The sequence below is a fragment of the Cupressus sempervirens genome, chromosome 1 (genome assembly GCF_028749045.1).
Source record: "Cupressus sempervirens isolate cs-2001-9-10 chromosome 1, ASM2874904v1, whole genome shotgun sequence".
Taxonomy (NCBI): Eukaryota; Viridiplantae; Streptophyta; class Pinopsida; order Cupressales; family Cupressaceae; genus Cupressus; species Cupressus sempervirens.
The window spans coordinates 487,350,900-487,362,374 of record NC_143118.1 but is presented as its reverse complement, the minus strand read 5'-3'; positions in this window follow the sequence as shown (position 1 = coordinate 487,362,374).

Here is an 11,475-nt window from a genome sequence, read left to right as displayed (position 1 = left end):
AATACAAATTTGATTCTTATTTTATAGAGCCATTACTTAAAAAGGAATTACAAAATCCACACAATCTTCAACTAGTTCAATGCTTGGTGGAATAATAGAAAAACACTCAAACACCCAACATAAATTTGATCAATACCAATCATGAGATTATGTAAGGGGAATGACATGAAAAAAAAAATCTTTATTGTTTTACAAACACAAAATGTGGGATAGGGTTCCAAGACCTCTTTAAGACACATCCAAACAATTCCCTTTGACACAAATCATGTTTCAATCATTAAAAAAAAAATCTTATTGTCCACTATGATTAAGGGGCAGGGGGATGGGTGGGGGCAACCCTCCTCCCCCTTATATAAATATCTCAAGCTATCGAGTGGCACTTTTTTATCTATTGATAGATAAATGTGGATTATTTGATGACAAAGTAGAACATTTATGGTTAATTGTATACCCTTACAGAATACTCGAATAGGACTACAATGCTTATTTGACTCATACTAAAACTCTTTATGATACATGAGTTACAGGTGTTCAACTTGGTTATGAACTATTTCAGCACTTACTCTTTAAGGAAAAAATAAAGTTTGATGACTAGTCACATTAAGTATACATTACAATCCAAGCATTTTACCACCCAATACTTTAGTAAATACATCAGCCATATTGTCATTTGTAAACAAAATTACAACTCTTTCTTTTTGAGGTGAGGCTTCTCTTATAGAACAATGTGATTGAATGTATTGTAATATTTCATAATAAACTAGATTGTTTTCTTAGATTGAGCTTTGATCTTGACACTTAAATGAAATTGGTATCCTCATAGCTTGAAGAATGCATCTTAGCTAGGTATCTTTGCAGATAGCCCTAAAAAATGTTTCATACCTATCTTTAATAACTAATAAGAAATAGTGTGCTTCTTACTACCATAAGAAACATTAACCATAGCAATTCTTTGGATGAAGAAGATCTCATAATCACACTACACTACCTCCTTCACAATAGATCATAATTTCCACCAAGTCTTATAATGTTTTTTCAAAAATCTCATTTCTCAAGATTAGGAGAAGTAGATTATGAATCATTTTTGTGCATTTTCACTCATATTATTATAGTTTAAAGAAAAATATGTTTCATCCTCTTCTTAGTTTCATATATGGGATTGTTCTACAAAGAGATTTTCTATCAATATTTTGGATCCATAGTTCCAATGATACTAGAAAGCTCTAGAGATCTTATAATAGCTCTAAAATGGTAGTGAAAGTTATGTAAATAACCTAATCAATGAACATTTATAATAAATACTCATATCCCTAATGTTTACACAAACTATTGTTTGTAATTTACAATTATTTTACTTTATTACCACAACATATAACTTTGTTTCTTTACATCTAGATAAACTATTATGCAGAACTCATAATGTGCTTGGTGATCTGAAAGATGCAATTTTTGAAATATAAATTTTGAAACCTTGTTTGATTAAAATTTTAGCAACTTATTCTCCATTTAAATTTTAAAACTCTATGCTTATTGGGTACTTGCGTAGGTGGTCATTGATATTAGGGATATTATTTGGTTTGATCAAATAGATAACCAGATAAAGAATTATTGGAACACTTGTTTGAGCACAAAAAAAAATTCCAAATTGTTGGATCAAAAAAAATATGAATATAATAAGTGCAAGAAATAAGAAAAACATTATTGTGATATATAATAAGTGACAACTTTAAAAGCATCAGATTTTTACAATCTATAAAATTGATGTATGTCATTTTTTAGGAACAAAAAATTGACCACAACTATTTAATATATTAATTAAAAAAGGTAGAAATAGAGGTTATCAGATTTCCATAATTTAATGAATTTTCAAAAGCTCGTCTGTTAAGTACCTTATTGAATTTTTTGATTGTGTTATGCTTAAGGATAACTACCAAGACTGTTGTGACATGTCAATGTAACTCTTGATTTTACTTTCAATTCACTTGCACATAAGCAAAGGCCATTACTAAGTATGCTTCTCTATCAAGGGTTACCTATAATGAACATCTATAATATTGAAGCCCGAAGCAAATATAAATAAGGTAGGTCTCACCAAATAAAAAATGTAACCCTTGTTTCCAAATTACATGAAGTGGGAATTGGAAGAGGCTTTAATAATGAAGTGGATTTATTTAATTCTACTATCTCAAAAATATATCTTCCAACAAGAATTGATATTTTACGGTACTCTTTTGAAGCTAGTAGATATTCAACCAAGTGAGCATGTTGTACTATGAAGTAAGAGAATATACTACCAAGAACAAGTACCACAATAATAAAAAAAAAATTTAAGGCTGAATTGGATAAAATATTTTGAATAACAAAACATTTCTCTAGATCAAGTTATACCTTTTTTGGTCATACCCAACCACCTAATGCAATTGAAAAATTCAAATTGAAACACAGATCACAAGAACCTAATTGAAAGATGAACAATATAATTCAGAATAAAGGATTCTCGTTTGTTAATGAATTCAACAAATACTTTTCACATAATCTTAGATTAATGTTAATGGTACTGATTGACAAGATTGGCATGTATTAGCCTCCATAATCTCCTTAGTCCTCGATTGAACTTCTCTCTAGGATAGAATGTTGCAAGAACAATATTGCCTACATAAATGATGTGTATCTTGTGTGGCCAAACTCAAATGACACAATGCAATAGAAAAATTTACATCTAAAACATAGATTGGAATAACTTATTATAAAATTAACTATACAACCCTTGAATGATTTAACATATAGGAATTATGTCAATGAATTCAAATACATATAGAAAAAAACTCAACACTATCCCGAGCTAATGTTACTAATCAATAGAATTGGTGTGTTTCAACCTCCATAATCTCCTTGTTCAAACTTCTCTTCAGGATAGAATGTAGCAAGAACAACATTTCCACCAAATTTATGCCCATTAAGAGCTAAAATGGATTTTTTTTCTGCTTGAGAATCATAATACTCAACAAAAACCTGATTATAGTTTATGATCTCAGTAGGGATATCATAACTAAAAATTAAGGTTGAGTGTGCTACAGAGTATAGCTAAGAAAACATAAAATATGAAATGTTAGAAGGTTGTCCATAAGTTTGGAATGATAACTCCAGAGAAAAAATTTAAAGCTTTTTCCTCTAGAGTTGCTTCATCTTCATTAGAATTCCATTGTAGAGAAAAGAAATAAAAACTATGGGAAAGAGAAAGAGCTGAATTATCATAGGTAGGTACCAGAATTAAAACAGAAATGAACTTTGATACTTCTAACTACGTTGATAACTATAGGAAGAATGTTAAGGTTGTAGGATCAACATTCATTTCTTGCCACAACTCTCCTACAAGGTCAATTGGGGAACAAAAAATTGTATTGAAAGTTGAACAAATAAATCATTGGTGGAAGCCATGGATTTCTCATCCTAAGCCTATCAAGGCTCATAATTAGTAATGTAGTTCATTATATTTGAAAATTGACTCAGTATAGTTCTTTATCACCTTTATTTGTAAATAACATTAAAAAATATTCCACGTTTATGCAAAATCCTGAGTTAAAGTTGAAATCTTAGTGTGTTAAGTTTTTGAAATAGTTAAATGATAGATATAATGATGTCTCAATATTCTAGCTTAATCATGTACATAAAATAAAATAATCAACTCCTAACCTGCATATAGATGCATTGCCTCATGTAAATGTTTATGTATGCTACTATGATGTTTAATACAATAGAAACATAGGATTCCTTTTCCATATAAGGATACAATGCCATACTAAAGTTTTGGTTGTAGGACCTGTAAAGCAGTGCACTTTGTAAAAATCTTAGAATGGAAGCTTGGATCTATTTTCACCAGTTATTCTTTCTATTAAAATATTGAGCATAATGAAAGGCATTTACTGCCAACACTAAAAATGCAAAAAAAATCGTATATTTGTTTCCACTTATATTCTTTAAATATCTTAGATCCATGAATCTTAGAGTTTGTGTTTACTTTATTTATATCTTTTTAGAAAATCATACTGTCTGGTATCACCACATCACTTGGAACTTAATATTTCTTGAGAATAAATAATGTACATTTCCATTCAAAGCCTTCAAACTTGGATAAATAGTATCTTCCATGTTGATTCAGTATTTGGAATTGATATAATTCACTTTAATTTGGTTACTAAGAAAGGGATGACAATTAGGGAGGTTTGGTGAAAGGCATTGAGTTTGGGATGCCTATTGTGGTGGTGTTAAGAATAACAACAACTACAACATTAAAAGCAGAGTCTATCCGTGTCAACATTGCTATCGACTTTGTAGAATCAATAGTGAAAGGAAATGAATATTTTGGATCATCTAATTTTGATGTCGATGGTGAATTTTTTAGAAAAGAAAGCCATATGGATGAAGACACCCAACCACTTAACTTGCTAACTCTTTTGAGTTTCCTATCCAATGGATTCAAATGCCTTATTATTATTATGTGTATCTAGTGCACTAGATTGGGAATAAAAATCTTGCTTACCTTAGGCTTTGATGGATGTTCATACCATATTCCAAATCTTTGAATTCTGTAATGATTGCAGTCTATAAGGCCTTCTCTTTGAATCATTTTGTCAAACAATTATTGTGTGGAAGAGCTATGTTGAAAGAGGCACAGTCTCACTAGTCATAGGGTGCTCAATGTACAAGTTTCATATGGTCAAGTGCTACAAGGAGAGGGTTTCTAGATTTAGGGCTTCTTGTGATTCTATGGTGCTACTTCAACCACAACATTTTTCAGCTTTGTTTGAAAAATCAATGCATATGTCATCACTTGTGAAATAATCTAATATACTATATTAAAATAAACAAAATCCATTACATTTATACAAATCCTTTGATAGAGAATGAACAAAATTCATTTCATTTTTATTGAAAACATCTAATGGGTTTGATGTAATCAGAAAAACAAAGCTATGGAGGGAGGCTCTGTAGATCAAACATCAATAAGCCAAAAATTAAATTTTACATTACTAAACAACTAATGATCTAATACAATAGGGTGGATTACATTACCAAAATAGCATTATCATTGACATCGTTGCACCAAAAGATTAAAAATTTCTTGAAGCAAGCATCCATAAGGCCTCGTTTGGTTGGGGAAGATGAATTTGTCACATAACTAGGTTATCTTATAACTAGGTTTTTGAAAACCTGGTTTTGTGGTTCGAAAAGACAATGGTCCGTTTGGTTGACACGGAAGATGAATTTACTGTGGACCCCATAATATTATTAAAATTTTTTTCATAAAATTCAAAACCTAGTTTTAATTTCTAATTCCACCTTTTTATTGGAAGAAACATCTTCCAATTTTTGACCAAAATTGGAAGATGGAATTGAAAACTAGGTTATAATTTTAACCAACCAAACGCCCATGTTTTTCTATGAAACCTAGTTTTAACCCTGATAACCTGGTTTTGGCTCTCATCTTCTAGCAACCAAATAGGGCCTTAATGTTTTTTGATTTTGGGAGATCAGAAGAAGAATTCGATGAAGAGTTCACCGTAGTAATTAAAGATAAAAAAATAAAAAAATAAGACAATAATAGATTTTATTTCAAAAAATTATTATTATTATTATAAAAATATCATTCCTTGTAATAGTGATTTAATCTTCAAAGAGATTGTAGTATTTTTTCTTTGAATAAAACACTAAAACCATATATGAACTTGTTGATCAAGATTATCAAAGGCTTGAAAATACCTTTACTTTGCTAAATTTGGGTAATATTTTTACTTTTTCAAATAATAGGTTATATTTTCATCATTTGTGTCATATTATAAACATTCTTAAAACTATAGGAGTACAAAATTTAGTAGAGGTAATTTAGTGGGGAATTGGAAAGTTCTTATGTCACAAGGTTCAAGTTTGAGTTTGAATCAAAAAATAATAAAATATAAATGATCAACGACAAAAAAAATTTGACAAAAAACTTATGATTAATATTAGCTAATATAAATTATTATTTTTTATAGGTAATGGGCTAAGCCTAGAGATTATTTTTATTATTATTAATTTTTTTTAAAATTTAGATTTATTATTATTATTATTATTATGTATTAAGCTTTAGAAAATTTGAACCCAAGACCTCTTCGATGAGAGGCTCACAATTTATCATTGCATTGTAGTCTCTTGCCTTAACTAATATAAATTCTATTTATAAAATATAAAAAAGAATATAAATAATATTATATTAAACTTATATATTAGAAAGTATGATCCTATTCTATATTAGTTTTGTGTTATAATATATACAAGAGTTGCATTAAAGAAATGTCCTTGAAATTGTAACATTTGAAGGTTAGGTAAATTCATCGATTTAATATTAATCTTTTATGATATGTCTCATACATATATCCATTTCATTCTTAGGTAAGTGATGTTTATGTCTAATATTTATTTTACTATTTTTAATCATTGATAATAGTTCAAGTAATAAAATCATTAAAAGTGGCACAACAAATATTAAACATGAACATTGCTTACCTAAGAATGAAATGGATATATGTATGAGATATATCACAAAAGGTGTACATATAGGTATGGAAATATGTAACACACACACACACACACACACACACACACACACACACACACACACACACACACACACACACACACACACACACACACACACACACACACACACACACACACACACACACACACACAGAGTTTAAGCATAAATCGATTAAAAATCTGACATGAACATTGCTTACGTAAGAAAGAAATCAATATAAGTATGAGACATTTCACAAAAGATGTCTATTAAAGAGATGAGTTTAACTAACCTTCAAATGTTACAATTTCAAGGGTATTTATATAATGTCTTCTAATATATAAGTTTAATAAGTTTTAAATTTTTTTTTTTTTGTATATATATTATATAAATAGAATTTATATCACTTGATATTAATCATGAGTTTTTTTATCAATTTTTTCATCCTCGTTGAATTTCATTCTTATTTTATTATTTTTCAATTTGAACCTTGTGATATAAGTACTCCTCATTTTCCCACTGAGTTTTTTGGTAATATTTTAACTTGTTCAAATAATAATGTGTATATTTTCATCATTTGTGTCATGTTATGAAAAAATTTGCATTCTTATGATTTGAAGATTTTTCATAACATGATACAAATGATGAAAATATAAACATTATTATTTGAACAAGTCAAAATATTACCAGCCAAAACTAGCAAACTAGAGTTATTTTCAAGGCTTTGATCACCTTGGTCATCAAGTTCATATATTTATGTAGCACTTTATTCAAAGAAAAAACACTACTTCAAACTCCTATTATCTATAATATACCTTGGAGGTTGTTTTGGAATATCATCATTACCAAATCTTCATCAATTACGACTTCACGTAAAATTGAGATGAAGTTCTTTCCATAAAGGGATTGGTTACTTTTAGATTTATAATCAGCATGAAAGCTCTAAATTGTATAGTACTATTAGAACTTATGCACGCCTTCTACTTAACAAGTTTGATAGATTATTCAAAAAATTTAAAGAATATACTAATATGATAAAAAAAATTCAATCATTTATTTACTATTTTGTTTGGTGGCTAATTATTAGTGATGAATTATTTAGTCATTTATTTGATCATCTATTTAGTTATGTATCTTTGTTTGATCTTGTGATTTTACCCAATGACCATATTAGCCTTTTATTTGATCACATATACTTATAAATTGTAAAACATTGCTAGAATTTGATCACTTTTAGTCATGTGACTAAAATTTTTAGTCTTGTGACTAAATTTTTTAGTCACATAGTCATTTATTTACCAAAATTCTACTAGTGTGTGCTGGGTTTCCTTGTGTGACTTGGGGTGAATCATCATGCAAAACTCCACATCGGCTTTGGGTGTTTTGGCTACTGGGCCAAGCATGTCCTCATGCAAGATGGTGTTTCCTCATGTAGCTTAATGTACTTTCTTACATAGAGAGGTACTTCCTCGCATGAGACTGTTAGTTGTTATTCTCTTGTACAAAAAATAAGGGGCCTCTCCACTATTTCTTAAAGAATGTAATTTGGACTTTTGAGTACCCTTTAGGATAGATTGTGGTTCCACGATTTGACAAATTAGAGATTTTGTGTTATGATGTCATCTTTTGCTTTTGTTCTTTAGTTTGTTCATGTTAGTTAGGTTGTGGCATTTGGAGATCCATTGGTTGCTAGGATTGTTGGTGAAGTCTTTCATTGCAATCTTTGAGATCCCTGTATGATGTTGTCACATGCATTCATACTTGTAATTTTAAAAAAAAATCTTGGCATTGAATCCTTGTTCCAAGGATCTCTAGGTAGGGCATTATAGAAATGGGGAAGACATGGAGAAATGAAGATGCCATAGTGAAGATTCAATGATTATACCTCAAAAGGCTAGTTAACTACATAGAAGAAGCTAGAATTTTGAAATGCAAATTTGACTATCAAGATGAACTAGGATTTTGATTTTGATCCCAAAAATAGATCCAGGATGTCAAAATTAGCTAGGGGTGCAATTTTTGTGAAATTTTGAGGATTTTGGAAAATGAGTCAAAATGAGGTTGGAGGGCTATATATGGTGTCCAAGGGTCATTTTCAATTCATTTTTCTTTTGTGGTTTTGAGATCTTTTGAGAGATATGGACAAAAAATATGGATTTAGCAAGCATTTTGACCCACATGCACCATTTCAAGCATAGTCAATTATACAACTGACTATAATCACCTAAAAAATGGTCATCTAGACTATTAGCCCCCTTCTCAACATTTTGGCTAATTTAATTAATCATTTTCCTAGAAAAAATTTCTAAAAACTAGTTAATTTGATTATAACCTATAGTTTCACCATAATTTTTTAAGTCCTTATTTGATTAAAATAACATATCCTTTTAATTAAATAAAAGGCCCCATTCTTCTAACCCACTCAATGTGAACATATAAAGTCCTTTTTCTATTTACAAATTAAAATAAAGACTTTTGTCTCACATGAAAAATCAACTCAAATTCATTGGTTGACTTTCTCTCACACATGGATCATGCCAAAAGTTAACTCCCACCTTGATCATCTATCCCTTGATCTTGATCTCGACTGTCATACACCTTTAAGAGAAAGAGCTCTCCCCTTCTCAAAGGATCCAAATTCTTGAGTATTGTTATGTTGTAGGTTTATTGATTGATCTTCTTAGAGCTTGTGGAGAACTTCTACTTCTTTTCTAAGTTCTCTCATCACCATTTCATATTAGCTTAGATTCATCTTCCATAGTAGCTTAGCTCATTTATAGTAACTTAAATCACATTGTTTAACTATAATGGCTATTGCAACACTCTCATTTCCATTAGTCTAGTTGCATTGTGCATATCATTCTAGTTTAGTTTCATTCTTGCATTGAATGATTGAGAGTTCTTATGGATATTTTCATTCTTTCTCTTGTCTAAGGAACCTCCCATTGCATGGTTTACTAGCAAGGAATGTGTCTCTAAGGATCATCCAAGAGCTATTCATATTGCTCAAAAAACTTCATGGGACTCCATTGATAGGGATCTCTAAGTTGCCATTCAAGCATTATAGCTCATTAGATCACTTGGATAGAAGGGTTTAGAGTGGTGCACATTTCTAGCATACATTTTTGGCACCCACCGTGGGGCGACACACTCTGGTTTTGATCCTAATTTGCTTTTTCTTTTTTGCATTTTTTGCTTGCTATCTACCCTTTTATTTTTTTATAGTGACAAATATTAGATGATAATTCTCTATATTATATGATATTATTCAACGCTATTATATGATACTTTTCTAGTAAAAGTATCGCATGCCCATACTAAACTCTATTGAACTAGTATAGTAAGTTGTATCATAGAACTATAGAAAAATCTATCATACAGGGAAAAAATATCATGCCAATATACTAAAAAGTATCGTATGGTACTCTTCCAACATAAAATGTCCCCAAACTAAAATTACTTGCTATTTAGGTTCTTTGATCAATGTTTTAGTCCATTGTTGTCCGTCTGTCAGGTTTTTTAGGTCCATTATAGTTTGATAGAGGTCTGGTTGCACTTTTTCATATTATTTTTTAGACTAACTCATGTTGGACTAATGGTTGTGCTTGTAGGTATTTTCCCTAAATGCTTGAATACTTACCTTAAAAGAATGTATGTCAAAGCTTCAAATGCAAAAAGGATACTAAAAATTATTTGTAGGGCTACCTAAAAAGCATAAAAATTGAACAAGTACTTGCATTTCCATTATTTTTTGTGTGGAAATCCTACTAATTGATCATTTTCATAAGGACACAAGACTTATGATTGTAGTCTCTTAGTGGTAAGAAAGTATGCTCTTCACCCTTGTCGTGAATCAAAAGTTTTGACCCACCTTTAGATTCCAAAAGAAAGATGATTAATTGAACTTGTTTGGCATGTTTGGGGGAAAAAATTGTGATAGGAGAGTATTCTCTTCACATTCACAATGAATTAGAAATCTTGACTCTCAAGAGTGGATCCAATCTGTCTTAGTCTAGAATCCTTTAGAGGGCCTTCTCTTGAGAAATCAAAAGGAATGATCCAAGTGGGGACAAGAAAACCTGACTATTCCAAACCACTATAAACTCAAGGCTACAAAGGAAACAAAACCTTGGTAAACCTAGTTTTTTTCTTTTTTTTGTGTGAGTAATTGTGGGATTGGGACCATGAGGAAAATACTAGGCAAGAACACATAAGCTTCTCTTGCAACTGCAAAATTTGTTACCTGCCACAAGGGAGGGTGTCATGTAATTGGGTGCAAGAGGAACATTACTAATGAAAGACCTTTCTAAATACTCTAGTTTAGTAACTTCTTTATTTTTCTACTCAAATTCTTAGTGCAAGGATCAATCTTAGTGTATTCCCCAGATCACCCCATGATTTTACACTCACCATCTATGCCCCCTTGGTTATGCTTATGGCATCTCCATGAAAAAGCCAATATCTCTTGTGGGCAGCCACTTGGTCTGAGGCAAAGTGGCACTTAGTTTGGGCAGAGTTTTTGAGTAATGAACCTTGAATCTTAGGTAGATCTACTTGGAAAGTGTTTTTGAATGTGATAGACTCATGTAAATGTTATTGCAAATCAAACATCTCATTAGCATTGGTAGAAATTGGTTATGATATCTCAAGTGCACATTGGAAAGGTTTCTTTGTCCCTTGTTCAATTTTTTGAGACATGAAAATTTCCCTTACTATTTGCAAACCATGCTATTCTTTGATGAAAATTGAGGTCCTATACTATCCACATAACATTTTGGTCTAAAAACATTTGACTATCAACCTGAAACACAATTTTTCGGGGCAAAAACTTCTCTTTTTCACAATTCACTGGCACACTATCGTATGGATATTGGATAAATATCATACAACATTATTTTCCTAAAATCATATTGCCTAAA